Genomic DNA, 20,555 nt, shown 5'->3' with positions numbered 1-20,555 from the left:
TTGAGGTAAGGCCTTTGTCTTCAAACTCCGTTTCTTGGACCTTTGACCACTTTGGCAATAGAAATTGCAAGAAGTCAAAGCCATTGGCTCTTCGTTCATAAACCCCCTTCGGAAACATCACCCACATAAGTGGCACAGCAAGCCACTCCACACGTCGTTCGCACAACAGGCAACAGGGTGTTCTAAGTTCCAGTGGAAGCCATTGACATGCACATGGTCAGGAATTTCACCGTTACCTTCCTCCTACTTGACACCTCTCTTGCATCACCTACAGCGGCTCACCTTGGGATAATGCTTCGGCACGAGTCCATCCGTCTCTCTGCCCACCTCCTTCAGAAGCCACCGAGAAGATCCAGACCACCCGTGCAGATGGACACTTCCCTGTCCAGGAGCAATGGTGTTCCCTCTTCCTGCTGGAGGATTAGGCCTTTCTTGGGAGCATTATTCCATCGCATGGACCACAATGATTTCAAGAGCTAGAGGGGAGTGGGCCTTTCTCCTCTTTCGCTGCTGAGAGAAGAACGTCCACATAGTAGATCCCTGTGTTCAAGGTGATAGGATTTCCATGGATATCATTCCTCGGCTAAAATGACTGTCCTGATGGATGCCCTTGGCCACGATGCAATGATTCGTGACGTCCAACCCTACATAATAAGAGCAGGCCAGGTGTACGTGATTCCAAATAAAATTAGATGTGTTCCGGATGTTGGGGTCGCCACACATGGCATGCAACCCTTCCTATGGTGGTGGTCAATCTGAGCTTCACAGGCTGGCCTACCGCACAGCCAGGGCCTCGGCCACCCACGATCCGAAATCGGCCAACCACCTACTCCAAACCGCACGGAACCTTGACACAAGACAAGGGCCATGGATCAAACGGGATTCCTCAGCGACATAACTTGTGTCCCTTCCTGCTGAGTCCCATGGGCCGCCTGCTTTGACGTCCTCCACTCTTGTAAGTTTAGAGTGTCGATAGTATGCATGTACGATTTTCTTGTAAGAACAGAAGAAGTTGGGCCGTACAGGGGAACACCGTCTAAGGATGTCTGTCTTGCCACCACACGAATCGATTTCCAGATGGGAAAAATGACACCGAGACGAGCCAGGGCACTGCCTGAACATCAGGTTGGACCATTGACACATTCGGCTCAGGGCTTCCATGCTCCCTGGGCTCTCTGCAGAGGCAAGGTTGTGGTGTGCCCCCTGAGCAGGAAAACCAGGTACCAGACAGCACGGCCTTCTAGAGGCTGGTGGGCCTCCCACGCCCGCCCTCAGGCCTAACGGCCATCTGCCCTGGTTGCCAGGCACCTGTGTGTTTGGGTGGCCGAGGTCTGTTGGGTCCATTGGGGCCCATGATCCGAAGCAGAGCTTTGGTGCCTGTGGCGCTGGGAAGGGCCTGCCTTCTGCCACCAAATGGATTTGGCTGCCAGCCCCAAAGCCATCTGTGTCTTCCAATGGTTCCCACTGGTCGCATGGGGACCGTGAGGCTGGGGGCAGTGCCCCTGCCCTGGGATCCTGGAACCGGTGTCTGCTGAGGCAAGAGGGAGAGGACAGAAGGCCTGCCCCGGGAGACAACACACACAACCAAGTGTCTCCATGTGGGGTCCCGCAGAAGAAGGATAATCCCCGCCGCCTAACCACTTGGGGATTTCGGTGTTATGGACAACACATGCCATCTGGAAGGTCCCAGGTCATCGTTTTTCCATACCTGGGCCACAGGAGGTGCACAAAGGCTCAGCTGAATGTAAACGGCCTAGTACCTATGAGGGCTCGGGGTCATTCCTTGGCATCGCTCAGTAGGCTGAAGTTCCAGAATTGCTGTCACATGTTCCTTGGGTCATGGACACGGCTCTGATGTGGCATTGCACTCTTTCTAGAGTCTGTAGTCATGTTCTCATGCCAGCCTATGGAGGGCTGAGGGTGGTACTGTCCCCATTGGGCAGAGAGGGATACGGAGGCTCAGCCAGGTCGAAATGCATGATGTCTGTCACACATTATGGAACCGTGTGTTGGAGTTTCCCTTGGCACCCCGGCCTGATGTTTGCAATCATCAGAATATTGCCATGGCCATTCAAGGCCACTGGAGCTGAGGGTTACCCTCAGCCACAGGCCTTCGTCTGCTGGGTGTCCTCTGACCAAGGCCACCTGGCCTCCAAGCTCCATCAGGATATACACAAAACTCGACCTGCCAACGCGTCACCAGATGGCCTAAACAGCAACCATGCCTTCCCTTCAGTGCCGGGTCATTCCATTTCAAGGTAACAGTCGTTTGTACTTGAGGCTAACATGTCAAAACCGAAAAGCCATTTGGTCGACATGAGGACCCTTGGTGGGACAGGTAAATAGAGCCTATCTTGGACCACTTCCCAGACCTGCTTACTCTAATCAAACATGTATTACCTTCAACAGGCCAAAATGACACCTCTGGGGTGGAAATGTGACCAAAAACGGGTACCAGACATCCTCATTGGTTTGAGGTAAGGCCTTTGTCTTCAAACTCCGTTTCTTGGACCTTTGACCACTTTGGCAATAGAAATTGCAAGAAGTCAAAGCCATTGGCTCTTCGTTCATAAACCCCCTTCGGAAACATCACCCACATAAGTGGCACAGCAAGCCACTCCACACGTCGTTCGCACAACAGGCAACAGGGTGTTCTAAGTTCCAGTGGAAGCCATTGACATGCACATGGTCAGGAATTTCACCGTTACCTTCCTCCTACTTGACACCTCTCTTGCATCACCTACAGCGGCTCACCTTGGGATAATGCTTCGGCACGAGTCCATCCGTCTCTCTGCCCACCTCCTTCAGAAGCCACCGAGAAGATCCAGACCACCCGTGCAGATGGACACTTCCCTGTCCAGGAGCAATGGTGTTCCCTCTTCCTGCTGGAGGATTAGGCCTTTCTTGGGAGCATTATTCCATCGCATGGACCACAATGATTTCAAGAGCTAGAGGGGAGTGGGCCTTTCTCCTCTTTCGCTGCTGAGAGAAGAACGTCCACATAGTAGATCCCTGTGTTCAAGGTGATAGGATTTCCATGGATATCATTCCTCGGCTAAAATGACGGTCCTGATGGATGCCCTTGGCCACGATGCAATGATTCGTGACGTCCAACCCTACATAATAAGAGCAGGCCAGGTGTACGTGATTCCAAATAAAATTAGATGTGTTCCGGATGTTGGGGTCGCCACACATGGCATGCAACCCTTCCTATGGTGGTGGTCAATCTGAGCTTCACAGGCTGGCCTACCGCACAGCCAGGGCCTCGGCCACCCACGATCCGAAATCGGCCAACCACCTACTCCAAACCGCACGGAACCTTGACACAAGACAAGGGCCATGGGTCAACCGGGATTCCTCAGCGACATAACTTGTGTCCCTTCCTGCTGAGTCCCAAGGGCCGCCTGCTTTGACGTCCTCCACTCTTGTAAGTTTAGAGTGTCGATAGTATGCATGTACGATTTTCTTGTAAGAACAGAAGAAGTTGGGCCGTACAGGGGAACACCGTCTAAGGATGTCTGTCTTGCCACCACACGAATCGATTTCCAGATGGGAAAAATGACACCGAGACGAGCCAGGGCACTGCCTGAACATCAGGTTGGACCATTGACACATTCGGCTCAGGGCTTCCATGCTCCCTGGGCTCTCTGCAGAGGCAAGGTTGTGGTGTGCCCCCTGAGCAGGAAAACCAGGTACCAGACAGCACGGCCGTCTAGAGGCTGGTGGGCCTCCCACGCCCGCCCTCAGGCCTAACGGCCATCTGCCCTGGTTGCCAGGCACCTGTGTGTTTGGGTGGCCGAGGTCTGTTGGGTCCACTGGGGCCCGTGATCCGAAGCAGAGCTTTGGTGCCTGTGGCGCTGGGAAGGGCCTGCCTTCTGCCACCAAATGGATTTGGCTGCCAGCCCCAAAGCCATCTGTGTCTTCCAATGGTTCCCACTGGTCGCATGGGGACCGTGAGGCTGGGGGCAGTGCCCCTGCCCTGGGATCCTGGAACCGGTGTCTGCTGAGGCAAGAGGGAGAGGACAGAAGGCCTGCCCCGGGAGACAACACACACAACCAAGTGTCTCCATGTGGGGTCCCGCAGAAGAAGGATAATCCCCGCCGCCTAACCACTTGGGGATTTCGGTGTTATGGACAACACATGCCATCTGGAAGGTCCCAGGTCATCGTTTTTCCATACCTGGGCCACAGGAGGTGCACAAAGGCTCAGCTGAATGTAAACGGCCTAGTACCTATGAGGGCTCGGGGTCATTCCTTGGCATCGCTCAGTAGGCTGAAGTTCCAGAATTGCTGTCACATGTTCCTTGCGTCATGGACACGGCTCTGATGTGGCATTGCACTCTTTCTAGAGTCTGTAGTCATGTTCTCAGGACAGCCTATGGAGGGCTGAGGGTGGTACTGTCCCCATTGGGCAGAGAGGGATACGGAGGCTCAGCCAGGTCGAAATGCATGATGTCTGTCACACATTATGGAACCGTGTGTTGGAGTTTCCCTTGGCACACCGGCCTGATGTTTGCAATCATCAGAGTATTGCCATGGCCATTCAAGGCCACTGGAGCTGAGGGTTACCCTCAGCCACAGGCCTTCGTCTGCTGGGTGTCCTCTGACCAAGGCCACCTGGCATCCAAGCTCCATCAGGATATACACAAAACTCGACCTGCCAACGCGTCACCAGATGGCCTAAACAGCAACCATGCCTTCCCTTCAGTGCCGGGTCATTCCATTTCAAGGTAACAGTCGTTTGTACTTGAGGCTAACATGTCAAAACCGAAAAGCCATTTGGTCGACATGAGGACCCTTGGTGGGACAGGTAAATAGAGCCTATCTTGGACCACTTCCCAGACCTGCTTACTCTAATCAAACATGTATTAACTTCAACAGGCCAAAATGACACCTCTGGGGAGGAAATGTGACCAAAAACGGGTACCAGACATCCTCATTGGTTTGAGGTAAGGCCTTTGTCTTCAAACTCCGTTTCTTGGACCTTTGACCACTTTGGCAATAGAAATTGCAAGAAGTCAAATCCATTGGCTCTTCGTTCATAAACCCCCTTCGGAAACATCACCCACATAAGTGGCACAGCAAGCCACTCCACACGTCGTTCGCACAACAGGCAACAGGGTGTTCTAAGTTCCAGTGGAAGCCATTGACATGCACATGGTCAGGAATTTCACCGTTACCTTCCTCCTACTTGACACCTCTCTTGCATCACCTACAGCGGCTCACCTTGGGATAATGCTTCGGCACGAGTCCATCCGTCTCTCTGCCCACCTCCTTCAGAAGCCACCGAGAAGATCCAGACCACCCGTGCAGATGGACACTTCCCTGTCCAGGAGCAATGGTGTTCCCTCTTCCTGCTGGAGGATTAGGCCTTTCTTGGGAGCATTATTCCATCGCATGGACCACAATGATTTCAAGAGCTAGAGGGGAGTGGGCCTTTCTCCTCTTTCGCTGCTGAGAGAAGAACGTCCACATAGTAGATCCCTGTGTTCAAGGTGATAGGATTTCCATGGATATCATTCCTCGGCTAAAATGACGGTCCTGATGGATGCCCTTGGCCACGATGCAATGATTCGTGACGTCCAACCCTACATAATAAGAGCAGGCCAGGTGTACGTGATTCCAAATAAAATTAGATGTGTTCCGGATGTTGGGGTCGCCACACATGGCATGCAACCCTTCCTATGGTGGTGGTCAATCTGAGCTTCACAGGCTGGCCTACCGCACAGCCAGGGCCTCGGCCACCCACGATCCGAAATCGGCCAACCACCTACTCCAAACCGCACGGAACCTTGACACAAGACAAGGGCCATGGATCAACCGGGATTCCTCAGCGACATAACTTGTGTCCCTTCCTGCTGAGTCCCAAGGGCCGCCTGCTTTGACGTCCTCCACTCTTGTAAGTTTAGAGTGTCGATAGTATGCATGTACGATTTTCTTGTAAGAACAGAAGAAGTTGGGCCGTACAGGGGAACACCGTCTAAGGATGTCTGTCTTGCCACCACACGAATCGATTTCCAGATGGGAAAAATGACACCGAGACGAGCCAGGGCACTGCCTGAACATCAGGTTGGACCATTGACACATTCGGCTCAGGGCTTCCATGCTCCCTGGGCTCTCTGCAGAGGCAAGGTTGTGGTGTGCCCCCTGAGCAGGAAAACCAGGTACCAGACAGCACGGCCGTCTAGAGGCTGGTGGGCCTCCCACGCCCGCCCTCAGGCCTAACGGCCATCTGCCCTGGTTGCCAGGCACCTGTGTGTTTGGCTGGCCGAGGTCTGTTGGGTCCACTGGGGCCCGTGATCCGAAGCAGAGCTTTGGTGCCTGTGGCGCTGGGAAGGGCCTGCCTTCTGCCACCAAATGGATTTGGCTGCCAGCCCCAAAGCCATCTGTGTCTTCCAATGGTTCCCACTGGTCGCATGGGGACCGTGAGGCTGGGGGCAGTGCCCCTGCCCTGGGATCCTGGAACCGGTGTTTGCTGAGGCAAGAGGGAGAGGACAGAAGGCCTGCCCCGGGAGACAACACACACAACCAAGTGTCTCCATGTGGGGTCCCGCAGAAGAAGGATAATCCCCGCCGCCTAACCACTTGGGGATTTCGGTGTTATGGACAACACATGCCATCTGGAAGGTCCCAGGTCATCGTTTTTCCATACCTGGGCCACAGGAGGTGCACAAAGGCTCAGCTGAATGTAAACGGCCTAGTACCTATGAGGGCTCGGGGTCATTCCTTGGCATCGCTCAGTAGGCTGAAGTTCCAGAATTGCTGTCACATGTTCCTTGCGTCATGGACACGGCTCTGATGTGGCATTGCACTCTTTCTAGAGTCTGTAGTCATGTTCTCAGGACAGCCTATGGAGGGCTGAGGGTGGTACTGTCCCCATTGGGCAGAGAGGGATACGGAGGCTCAGCCAGGTCGAAATGCATGATGTCTGTCACACATTATGGAACCGTGTGTTGGAGTTTCCCTTGGCACCCCGGCCTGATGTTTGCAATCATCAGAATATTGCCATGGCCATTCAAGGCCACTGGAGCTGAGGGTTACCCTCAGCCACAGGCCTTCGTCTGCTGGGTGTCCTCTGACCAAGGCCACCTGGCATCCAAGCTCCATCAGGATATACACAAAACTCGACCTGCCAACGCGTCACCAGATGGCCTAAACAGCAACCATGCCTTCCCTTCAGTGCCGGGTCATTCCATTTCAAGGTAACAGTCGTTTGTACTTGAGGCTAACATGTCAAAACCGAAAAGCCATTTGGTCGACATGAGGACCCTTGGTGGGACAGGTAAATAGAGCCTATCTTGGACCACTTCCCAGACCTGCTTACTCTAATCAAACATGTATTACCTTCAACAGGCCAAAATGACACTTCTGGGGAGGAAATGTGACCAAAAACGGGTACCAGACATCCTCATTGGTTTGAGGTAAGGCCTTTGTCTTCAAACTCCGTTTCTTGGACCTTTGACCACTTTGGCAATAGAAATTGCAAGAAGTCAAAGCCATTGGCTCTTCGTTCATAAACCCCCTTCGGAAACATCACCCACATAAGTGGCACAGCAAGCCACTCCACACGTCGTTCGCACAACAGGCAACGGGGTGTTCTAAGTTCCAGTGGAAGCCATTGACATGCACATGGTCAGGAATTTCACCGTTACCTTCCTCCTACTTGACACCTCTCTTGCATCACCTACAGCGGCTCACCTTGGGATAATGCTTCGGCACGAGTCCATCCGTCTCTCTGCCCACCTCCTTCAGAAGCCACCGAGAAGATCCAGACCACCCGTGCAGATGGACACTTCCCTGTCCAGGAGCAATGGTGTTCCCTCTTCCTGCTGGAGGATTAGGCCTTTCTTGGGAGCATTATTCCATCGCATGGACCACAATGATTTCAAGAGCTAGAGGGGAGTGGGCCTTTCTCCTCTTTCGCTGCTGAGAGAAGAACGTCCACATAGTAGATCCCTGTGTTCAAGGTGATAGGATTTCCATGGATATCATTCCTCGGCTAAAATGACGGTCCTGATGGATGCCCTTGGCCACGATGCAATGATTCGTGACGTCCAACCCTACATAATAAGAGCAGGCCAGGTGTACGTGATTCCAAATAAAATTAGATGTGTTCCGGATGTTGGGGTCGCCACACATGGCATGCAACCCTTCCTATGGTGGTGGTCAATCTGAGCTTCACAGGCTGGCCTACCGCACAGCCAGGGCCTCGGCCACCCACGATCCGAAATCGGCCAACCACCTACTCCAAACCGCACGGAACCTTGACACAAGACAAGGGCCATGGGTCAACCGGGATTCCTCAGCGACATAACTTGTGTCCCTTCCTGCTGAGTCCCAAGGGCCGCCTGCTTTGACGTCCTCCACTCTTGTAAGTTTAGAGTGTCGATAGTATGCATGTACGATTTTCTTGTAAGAACAGAAGAAGTTGGGCCGTACAGGGGAACACCGTCTAAGGATGTCTGTCTTGCCACCACACGAATCGATTTCCAGATGGGAAAAATGACACCGAGACGAGCCAGGGCACTGCCTGAACATCAGGTTGGACCATTGACACATTCGGCTCAGGGCTTCCATGCTCCCTGGGCTCTCTGCAGAGGCAAGGTTGTGGTGTGCCCCCTGAGCAGGAAAACCAGGTACCAGACAGCACGGCCGTCTAGAGGCTGGTGGGCCTCCCACGCCCGCCCTCAGGCCTAACGGCCATCTGCCCTGGTTGCCAGGCACCTGTGTGTTTGGGTGGCCGAGGTCTGTTGGGTCCATTGGGGCCCGTGATCCGAAGCAGAGCTTTGGTGCCTGTGGCGCTGGGAAGGGCCTGCCTTCTGCCACCAAATGGATTTGGCTGCCAGCCCCAAAGCCATCTGTGTCTTCCAATGGTTCCCACTGGTCGCATGGGGACCGTGAGGCTGGGGGCAGTGCCCCTGCCCTGGGATCCTGGAACCGGTGTTTGCTGAGGCAAGAGGGAGAGGACAGAAGGCCTGCCCCGGGAGACAACACACACAACCAAGTGTCTCCATGTGGGGTCCCGCAGAAGAAGGATAATCCCCGCCGCCTAACCACTTGGGGATTTCGGTGTTATGGACAACACATGCCATCTGGAAGGTCCCAGGTCATCGTTTTTCCATACCTGGGCCACAGGAGGTGCACAAAGGCTCAGCTGAATGTAAACGGCCTAGTACCTATGAGGGCTCGGGGTCATTCCTTGGCATCGCTCAGTAGGCTGAAGTTCCAGAATTGCTGTCACATGTTCCTTGCGTCATGGACACGGCTCTGATGTGGCATTGCACTCTTTCTAGAGTCTGTAGTCATGTTCTCATGCCAGCCTATGGAGGGCTGAGGGTGGTACTGTCCCCATTGGGCAGAGAGGGATACGGAGGCTCAGCCAGGTCGAAATGCATGATGTCTGTCACACATTATGGAACCGTGTGCTGGAGTTTCCCTTGGCACCCCGGCCTGATGTTTGCAATCATCAGAATATTGCCATGGCCATTCAAGGCCACTGGAGCTGAGGGTTACCCTCAGCCACAGGCCTTCGTCTGCTGGGTGTCCTCTGACCAAGGCCACCTGGCATCCAAGCTCCATCAGGATATACACAAAACTCGACCTGCCAACGCGTCACCAGATGGCCTAAACAGCAACCATGCCTTCCCTTCAGTGCCGGGTCATTCCATTTCAAGGTAACAGTCGTTTGTACTTGAGGCTAACATGTCAAAACCGAAAAGCCATTTGGTCGACATGAGGACCCTTGGTGGGACAGGTAAATAGAGCCTATCTTGGACCACTTCCCAGACCTGCTTACTCTAATCAAACATGTATTACCTTCAACAGGCCAAAATGACACCTCTGGGGAGGAAATGTGACCAAAAACGGGTACCAGACATCCTCATTGGTTTGAGGTAAGGCCTTTGTCTTCAAACTCCATTTCTTGGACCTTTGACCACTTTGGCAATAGAAATTGCAAGAAGTCAAATCCATTGGCTCTTCGTTCATAAACCCCCTTCGGAAACATCACCCACATAAGTGGCACAGCAAGCCACTCCACACGTCGTTCGCACAACAGGCAACAGGGTGTTCTAAGTTCCAGTGGAAGCCATTGACATGCACATGGTCAGGAATTTCACCGTTACCTTCCTCCTACTTGACACCTCTCTTGCATCACCTACAGCGGCTCACCTTGGGATAATGCTTCGGCACGAGTCCATCCGTCTCTCTGCCCACCTCCTTCAGAAGCCACCGAGAAGATCCAGACCACCCGTGCAGATGGACACTTCCCTGTCCAGGAGCAATGGTGTTCCCTCTTCCTGCTGGAGGATTAGGCCTTTCTTGGGAGCATTATTCCATCGCATGGACCACAATCATTTCAAGAGCTAGAGGGGAGTGGGCCTTTCTCCTCTTTCGCTGCTGAGAGAAGAACGTCCACATAGTAGATCCCTGTGTTCAAGGTGATAGGATTTCCATGGATATCATTCCTCGGCTAAAATGACGGTCCTGATGGATGCCCTTGGCCACGATGCAATGATTCGTGACGTCCAACCCTACATAATAAGAGCAGGCCAGGTGTACGTGATTCCAAATAAAATTAGATGTGTTCCGGATGTTGGGGTCGCCACACATGGCATGCAACCCTTCCTATGGTGGTGGTCAATCTGAGCTTCACAGGCTGGCCTACCGCACAGCCAGGGCCTCGGCCACCCACGATCCGAAATCGGCCAACCACCTACTCCAAACCGCACGGAACCTTGACACAAGACAAGGGCCATGGGTCAACCGGGATTCCTCAGCGACATAACTTGTGTCCCTTCCTGCTGAGTCCCAAGGGCCGCCTGCTTTGACGTCCTCCACTCTTGTAAGTTTAGAGTGTCGATAGTATGCATGTACGATTTTCTTGTAAGAACAGAAGAAGTTGGGCCGTACAGGGGAACACCGTCTAAGGATGTCTGTCTTGCCACCACACGAATCGATTTCCAGATGGGAAAAATGACACCGAGACGAGCCAGGGCACTGCCTGAACATCAGGTTGGACCATTGACACATTCGGCTCAGGGCTTCCATGCTCCCTGGGCTCTCTGCAGAGGCAAGGTTGTGGTGTGCCCCCTGAGCAGGAAAACCAGGTACCAGACAGCACGGCCGTCTAGAGGCTGGTGGGCCTCCCACGCCCGCCCTCAGGCCTAACGGCCATCTGCCCTGGTTGCCAGGCACCTGTGTGTTTGGGTGGCCGAGGTCTGTTGGGTCCATTGGGACCCGTGATCCGAAGCAGAGCTTTGGTGCCTGTGGCGCTGGGAAGGGCCTGCCTTCTGCCACCAAATGGATTTGGCTGCCAGCCCCAAAGCCATCTGTGTCTTCCAATGGTTCCCACTGGTCGCATGGGGACCGTGAGGCTGGGGGCAGTGCCCCTGCCCTGGGATCCTGGAACCGGTGTTTGCTGAGGCAAGAGGGAGAGGACAGAAGGCCTGCCCCGGGAGACAACACACACAACCAAGTGTCTCCATGTGGGGTCCCGCAGAAGAAGGATAATCCCCGCCGCCTAACCACTTGGGGATTTCGGTGTTATGGACAACACATGCCATCTGGAAGGTCCCAGGTCATCGTTTTTCCATACCTGGGCCACAGGAGGTGCACAAAGGCTCAGCTGAATGTAAACGGCCTAGTACCTATGAGGGCTCGGGGTCATTCCTTGGCATCGCTCAGTAGGCTGAAGTTCCAGAATTGCTGTCACATGTTCCTTGGGTCATGGACACGGCTCTGATGTGGCATTGCACTCTTTCTAGAGTCTGTAGTCATGTTCTCATGCCAGCCTATGGAGGGCTGAGGGTGGTACTGTCCCCATTGGGCAGAGAGGGATACGGAGGCTCAGCCAGGTCGAAATGCATGATGTCTGTCACACATTATGGAACCGTGTGCTGGAGTTTCCCTTGGCACACCGGCCTGATGTTTGCAATCATCAGAATATTGCCATGGCCATTCAAGGCCACTGGAGCTGAGGGTTACCCTCAGCCACAGGCCTTCGTCTGCTGGGTGTCCTCTGACCAAGGCCACCTGGCATCCAAGCTCCATCAGGATATACACAAAACTCGACCTGCCAACGCGTCACCAGATGGCCTAAACAGCAACCATGCCTTCCCTTCAGTGCCGGGTCATTCCATTTCAAGGTAACAGTCGTTTGTACTTGAGGCTAACATGTCAAAACCGAAAAGCCATTTGGTCGACATGAGGACCCTTGGTGGGACAGGTAAATAGAGCCTATCTTGGACCACTTCCCAGACCTGCTTACTCTAATCAAACATGTATTACCTTCAACAGGCCAAAATGACACCTCTGGGGAGGAAATGTGACCAAAAACGGGTACCAGACATCCTCATTGGTTTGAGGTAAGGCCTTTGTCTTCAAACTCCGTTTCTTGGACCTTTGACCACTTTGGCAATAGAAATTGCAAGAAGTCAAAGCCATTGGCTCTTCGTTCATAAACCCCCTTCGGAAACATCACCCACATAAGTGGCACAGCAAGCCACTCCACACGTCGTTCGCACAACAGGCAACAGGGTGTTCTAAGTTCCAGTGGAAGCCATTGACATGCACATGGTCAGGAATTTCACCGTTACCTTCCTCCTACTTGACACCTCTCTTGCATCACCTACAGCGGCTCACCTTGGGATAATGCTTCGGCACGAGTCCATCCGTCTCTCTGCCCACCTCCTTCAGAAGCCACCGAGAAGATCCAGACCACCCGTGCAGATGGACACTTCCCTGTCCAGGAGCAATGGTGTTCCCTCTTCCTGCTGGAGGATTAGGCCTTTCTTGGGAGCATTATTCCATCGCATGGACCACAATGATTTCAAGAGCTAGAGGGGAGTGGGCCTTTCTCCTCTTTCGCTGCTGAGAGAAGAAAGTCCACATAGTAGATCCCTGTGTTCAAGGTGATAGGATTTCCATGGATATCATTCCTCGGCTAAAATGACGGTCCTGATGGATGCCCTTGGCCACGATGCAATGATTCGTGACGTCCAACCCTACATAATAAGAGCCGGCCAGGTGTACGTGATTCCAAATAAAATTAGATGTGTTCCGGATGTTGGGGTCGCCACACATGGCATGCAACCCTTCCTATGGTGGTGGTCAATCTGAGCTTCACAGGCTGGCCTACCGCACAGCCAGGGCCTCGGCCACCCACGATCCGAAATCGGCCAACCACCTACTCCAAACCGCACGGAACCTTGACACAAGACAAGGGCCATGGGTCAAACGGGATTCCTCAGCGACATAACTTGTGTCCCTTCCTGCTGAGTCCCAAGGGCCGCCTGCTTTGACGTCCTCCACTCTTGTAAGTTTAGAGTGTCGATAGTATGCATGTACGATTTTCTTGTAAGAACAGAAGAAGTTGGGCCGTACAGGGGAACACCGTCTAAGGATGTCTGTCTTGCCACCACACGAATCGATTTCCAGATGGGAAAAATGACACCGAGACGAGCCAGGGCACTGCCTGAACATCAGGTTGGACCATTGACACATTCGGCTCAGGGCTTCCATGCTCCCTGGGCTCTCTGCAGAGGCAAGGTTGTGGTGTGCCCCCTGAGCAGGAAAACCAGGTACCAGACAGCACGGCCGTCTAGAGGCTGGTGGGCCTCCCACGCCCGCCCTCAGGCCTAACGGCCATCTGCCCTGGTTGCCAGGCACCTGTGTGTTTGGCTGGCCGAGGTCTGTTGGGTCCATTAGGGCCCGTGATCCGAAGCAGAGCTTTGGTGCCTGTGGCGCTGGGAAGGGCCTGCCTTCTGCCACCAAATGGATTTGGCTGCCAGCCCCAAAGCCATCTGTGTCTTCCAATGGTTCCCACTGGTCGCATGGGGACCGTGAGGCTGGGGGCAGTGCCCCTGCCCTGGGATCCTGGAACCGGTGTTTGGTGAGGCAAGAGGGAGAGGACAGAAGGCCTGCCCCGGGAGACAACACACACAACCAAGTGTCTCCATGTGGGGTCCCGCAGAAGAAGGATAATCCCCGCCGCCTAACCACTTGGGGATTTCGGTGTTATGGACAACACATGCCATCTGGAAGGTCCCAGGTCATCGTTTTTCCATACCTGGGCCACAGGAGGTGCACAAAGGCTCAGCTGAATGTAAACGGCCTAGTACCTATGAGGGCTCGGGGTCATTCCTTGGCATCGCTCAGTAGGCTGAAGTTCCAGAATTGCTGTCACATGTTCCTTGGGTCATGGACACGGCTCTGATGTGGCATTGCACTCTTTCTAGAGTCTGTAGTCATGTTCTCATGCCAGCCTATGGAGGGCTGAGGGTGGTACTGTCCCCATTGGGCAGAGAGGGATACGGAGGCTCAGCCAGGTCGAAATGCATGATGTCTGTCACACATTATGGAACCGTGTGTTGGAGTTTCCCTTGGCACACCGGCCTGATGTTTGCAATCATCAGAATATTGCCATGGCCATTCAAGGCCACTGGAGCTGAGGGTTACCCTCAGCCACAGGCCTTCGTCTGCTGGGTGTCCTCTGACCAAGGCCACCTGGCATCCAAGCTCCATCAGGATATACACAAAACTCGACCTGCCAACGCGTCACCAGATGGCCTAAACAGCAACCATGCCTTCCCTTCAGTGCCGGGTCATTCCATTTCAAGGTAACAGTCGTTTGTACTTGAGGCTAACATGTCAAAACCGAAAAGCCATTTGGTCGACATGAGGACCCTTGGTGGGACAGGTAAATAGAGCCTATCTTGGACCACTTCCCAGACCTGCTTACTCTAATCAAACATGTATTACCTTCAACAGGCCAAAATGACACCTCTGGGGAGGAAATGTGACCAAAAACGGGTACCAGACATCCTCATTGGTTTGAGGTAAGGCCTTTGTCTTCAAACTCCGTTTCTTGGACCTTTGACCACTTTGGCAATAGAAATTGCAAGAAGTCAAAGCCATTGGCTCTTCGTTCATAAACCCCCTTCGGAAACATCACCCACATAAGTGGCACAGCAAGCCACTCCACACGTCGTTCGCACAACAGGCAACAGGGTGTTCTAAGTTCCAGTGGAAGCCATTGACATGCACATGGTCAGGAATTTCACCGTTACCTTCCTCCTACTTGACACCTCTCTTGCATCACCTACAGCGGCTCACCTTGGGATAATGCTTCGGCACGAGTCCATCCGTCTCTCTGCCCACCTCCTTCAGAAGCCACCGAGAAGATCCAGACCACCCGTGCAGATGGACACTTCCCTGTCCAGGAGCAATGGTGTTCCCTCTTCCTGCTGGAGGATTAGGCCTTTCTTGGGAGCATTATTCCATCGCATGGACCACAATGATTTCAAGAGCTAGAGGGGAGTGGGCCTTTCTCCTCTTTCGCTGCTGAGAGAAGAAAGTCCCCATAGTAGATCCCTGTGTTCAAGGTGATAGGATTTCCATGGATATCATTCCTCGGCTAAAATGACTGTCCTGATGGATGCCCTTGGCCACGATGCAATGATTCGTGACGTCCAACCCTACATAATAAGAGCAGGCCAGGTGTACGTGATTCCAAATAAAATTAGATGTGTTCCGGATGTTGGGGTCGCCACACATGGCATGCAACCCTTCCTATGGTGGTGGTCAATCTGAGCTTCACAGGCTGGCCTACCGCACAGCCAGGGCCTCGGCCACCCACGATCCGAAATCGGCCAACCACCTACTCCAAACCGCACGGAACCTTGACACAAGACAAGGGCCATGGGTCAACCGGGATTCCTCAGCGACATAACTTGTGTCCCTTCCTGCTGAGTCCCAAGGGCCGCCTGCTTTGACGTCCTCCACTCTTGTAAGTTTAGAGTGTCGATAGTATGCATGTACGATTTTCTTGTAAGAACAGAAGAAGTTGGGCCGTACAGGGGAACACCGTCTAAGGATGTCTGTCTTGCCACCACACGAATCGATTTCCAGATGGGAAAAATGACACCGAGACGAGCCAGGGCACTGCCTGAACATCAGGTTGGACCATTGACACATTCGGCTCAGGGCTTCCATGCTCCCTGGGCTCTCTGCAGAGGCAAGGTTGTGGTGTGCCCCCTGAGCAGGAAAACCAGGTACCAGACTGCACGGCCGTCTAGAGGCTGGTGGGCCTCCCACGCCCGCCCTCAGGCCTAACGGCCATCTGCCCTGGTTGCCAGGCACCTGTGTGTTTGGCTGGCCGAGGTCTGTTGGGTCCATTGGGGCCCGTGATCCGAAGCAGAGCTTTGGTGCCTGTGGCGCTGGGAAGGGCCTGCCTTCTGCCACCAAATGGATTTGGCTGCCAGCCCCAAAGCCATCTGTGTCTTCCAATGGTTCCCACTGGTCGCATGGGGACCGTGAGGCTGGGGGCAGTGCCCCTGCCCTGGGATCCTGGAACCGGTGTTTGCTGAGGCAAGAGGGAGAGGACAGAAGGCCTGCCCCGGGAGACAACACACACAACCAAGTGTCTCCATGTGGGGTCCCGCAGAAGAAGGATAATCCCCGCCGCCTAACCACTTGGGGATTTCGGTGTTATGGACAACACATGCCATCTGGAAGGTCCCAGGTCATCGTTTTTCCATACCTGGGCCACAGGAGGTGCACAAAGGCTCAGCTGAATGTAAACGGCCTAGTACCTATGAGGGCTCGGGGTCATTCCTTGGCATCGCTCAGTAGGCTGAAGTTCCAGAATTGCTGTCACATGTTCCTTGGGTCATGGACACGGCTCTGATGTGGCATTGCACTCTTTCTAGAGTCTGTAGTCATGTTCTCATGCCAGCCTATGGAGGGCTGAGGGTGGTACTGTCCCCATTGGGCAGAGAGGGATACGGAGGCTCAGCCAGGTCGAAATGCATGATGTCTGTCACACATTATGGAACCGTGTGCTGGAGTTTCCCTTGGCACACCGGCCTGATGTTTGCAATCATCAGAATATTGCCATGGCCATTCAAGGCCACTGGAGCTGAGGGTTACCCTCAGCCACAGGCCTTCGTCTGCTGGGTGTCCTCTGACCAAGGCCACCTGGCATCCAAGCTCCATCAGGATATACACAAAACTCGACCTGCCAACGCGTCACCAGATGGCCTAAACAGCAACCATGCCTTCCCTTCAGTGCCGGGTCATTCCATTTCAAGGTAACAGTCGTTTGTACTTGAGGCTAACATGTCAAAACCGAAAAGCCATTTGGTCGACATGAGGACCCTTGGTGGGACAGGTAAATAGAGCCTATCTTGGACCACTTCCCAGACCTGCTTACTCTAATCAAACATGTATTACCTTCAACAGGCCAAAATGACACCTCTGGGGAGGAAATGTGACCAAAAACGGGTACCAGACATCCTCATTGGTTTGAGGTAAGGCCTTTGTCTTCAAACTCCGTTTCTTGGACCTTTGACCACTTTGGCAATAGAAATTGCAAGAAGTCAAAGCCATTGGCTCTTCGTTCATAAACCCCCTTCGGAAACATCACCCACATAAGTGGCACAGCAAGCCACTCCACACGTCGTTCGCACAACAGGCAACAGGGTGTTCTAAGTTCCAGTGGAAGCCATTGACATGCACATGGTCAGGAATTTCACCGTTACCTTCCTCCTACTTGACACCTCTCTTGCATCACCTACAGCGGCTCACCTTGGGATAATGCTTCGGCACGAGTCCATCCGTCTCTCTGCCCACCTCCTTCAGAAGCCACCGAGAAGATCCAGACCACCCGTGCAGATGGACACTTCCCTGTCCAGGAGCAATGGTGTTCCCTCTTCCTGCTGGAGGATTAGGCCTTTCTTGGGAGCATTATTCCATCGCATGGACCACAATGATTTCAAGAGCTAGAGGGGAGTGGGCCTTTCTCCTCTTTCGCTGCTGAGAGAAGAAAGTCCCCATAGTAGATCCCTGTGTTCAAGGTGATAGGATTTCCATGGATATCATTCCTCGGCTAAAATGACTGTCCTGATGGATGCCCTTGGCCACGATGCAATGATTCGTGACGTCCAACCCTACATAATAAGAGCAGGCCAGGTGTACGTGATTCCAAATAAAATTAGATGTGTTCCGGATGTTGGGGTCGCCACACATGGCATGCAACCCTTCCTATGGTGGTGGTCAATCTGAGCTTCACAGGCTGGCCTACCGCACAGCCAGGGCCTCGGCCACCCACGATCCGAAATCGGCCAACCACCTACTCCAAACCGCACGGAACCTTGACACAAGACAAGGGCCATGGGTCAACCGGGATTCCTCAGCGACATAACTTGTGTCCCTTCCTGCTGAGTCCCAAGGGCCGCCTGCTTTGACGTCCTCCACTCTTGTAAGTTTAGAGTGTCGATAGTATGCATGTACGATTGTCTTGTAAGAACAGAAGAAGTTGGGCCGTACAGGGGAACACCGTCTAAGGATGTCTGTCTTGCCACCACACGAATCGATTTCCAGATGGGAAAAATGACACCGAGACGAGCCAGGGCACTGCCTGAACATCAGGTTGGACCATTGACACATTCGGCTCAGGGCTTCCATGCTCCCTGGGCTCTCTGCAGAGGCAAGGTTGTGGTGTGCCCCCTGAGCAGGAAAACCAGGTACCAGACAGCACGGCCTTCTAGAGGCTGGTGGGCCTCCCACGCCCGCCCTCAGGCCTAACGGCCATCTGCCCTGGTTGCCAGGCACCTGTGTGTTTGGGTGGCCGAGGTCTGTTGGGTCCATTGGGGCCCGTGATCCGAAGCAGAGCTTTGGTGCCTGTGGCGCTGGGAAGGGCCTGCCTTCTGCCACCAAATGGATTTGGCTGCCAGCCCCAAAGCCATCTGTGTCTTCCAATGGTTCCCACTGGTCGCATGGGGACCGTGAGGCTGGGGGCAGTGCCCCTGCCCTGGGATCCTGGAACCGGTGTTTGGTGAGGCAAGAGGGAGAGGACAGAAGGCCTGCCCCGGGAGACAACACACACAACCAAGTGTCTCCATGTGGGGTCCCGCAGAAGAAGGATAATCCCCGCCGCCTAACCACTTGGGGATTTCGGTGTTATGGACAACACATGCCATCTGGAAGGTCCCAGGTCATCGTTTTTCCATACCTGGGCCACAGGAGGTGCACAAAGGCTCAGCTGAATGTAAACGGCCTAGTACCTATGAGGGCTCGGGGTCATTCCTTGGCATCGCTCAGTAGGCTGAAGTTCCAGAATTGCTGTCACATGTTCCTTGCGTCATGGACACGGCTCTGATGTGGCATTGCACTCTTTCTAGAGTCTGTAGTCATGTTCTCATGCCAGCCTATGGAGGGCTGAGGGTGGTACTGTCCCCATTGGGCAGAGAGGGATACGGAGGCTCAGCCAGGTCGAAATGCATGATGTCTGTCACACATTATGGAACCGTGTGTTGGAGTTTCCCTTGGCACACCGGCCTGATGTTTGCAATCATCAGAATATTGCCATGGCCATTCAAGGCCACTGGAGCTGAGGGTTACCCTCAGCCACAGGCCTTCGTCTGCTGGGTGTCCTCTGACCAAGGCCACCTGGCATCCAAGCTCCATCAGGATATACACAAAACTCGACCTGCCAACGCGTCACCAGATGGCCTAAACAGCAACCATGCCTTCCCTTCAGTGCCGGGTCATTCCATTTCAAGGTAACAGTCGTTTGTACTTGAGGCTAACATGTCAAAACCGAAAAGCCATTTGGTCGACATGAGGACCCTTGGTGGGACAGGTAAATAGAGCCTATCTTGGACCACTTCCCAGACCTGCTTACTCTAATCAAACATGTATTACCTTCAACAGGCCAAAATGACACCTCTGGGGAGGAAATGTGACCAAAAACGGGTACCAGACATCCTCATTGGTTTGAGGTAAGGCCTTTGTCTTCAAACTCCGTTTCTTGGACCTTTGACCACTTTGGCAATAGAAATTGCAAGAAGTCAAAGCCATTGGCTCTTCGTTCATAAACCCCCTTCGGAAACATCACCCACATAAGTGGCACAGCAAGCCACTCCACACGTCGTTCGCACAACAGGCAACAGGGTGTTCTAAGTTCCAGTGGAAGCCATTGACATGCACATGGTCAGGAATTTCACCGTTACCTTCCTCCTACTTGACACCTCTCTTGCATCACCTACAGCGGCTCACCTTGGGATAATGCTTCGGCACGAGTCCATCCGTCTCTCTGCCCACCTCCTTCAGAAGCCACCGAGAAGATCCAGACCACCCGTGCAGATGGACACTTCCCTGTCCAGGAGCAATGGTGTTCCCTCTTCCTGCTGGAGGATTAGGCCTTTCTTGGGAGCATTATTCCATCGCATGGACCACAATGATTTCAAGAGCTAGAGGGGAGTGGGCCTTTCTCCTCTTTCGCTGCTGAGAGAAGAAAGTCCCCATAGTAGATCCCTGTGTTCAAGGTGATAGGATTTCCATGGATATCATTCCTCGGCTAAAATGACTGTCCTGATGGATGCCCTTGGCCACGATGCAATGATTCGTGACGTCCAACCCTACATAATAAGAGCAGGCCAGGTGTACGTGATTCCAAATAAAATTAGATGTGTTCCGGATGTTGGGGTCGCCACACATGGCATGCAACCCTTCCTATGGTGGTGGTCAATCTGAGCTTCACAGGCTGGCCTACC

Source organism: Sus scrofa, chromosome Y (assembly GCF_054392235.1).
Source record: "Sus scrofa isolate SSC_HxYL_T2T_F1_AM1 chromosome Y, Sscrofa_HxYL_maternal_Yorkshire_Landrace_v2.0, whole genome shotgun sequence".
Taxonomy (NCBI): Eukaryota; Metazoa; Chordata; class Mammalia; order Artiodactyla; family Suidae; genus Sus; species Sus scrofa.
This window is presented reverse-complemented; position numbering follows the sequence as displayed.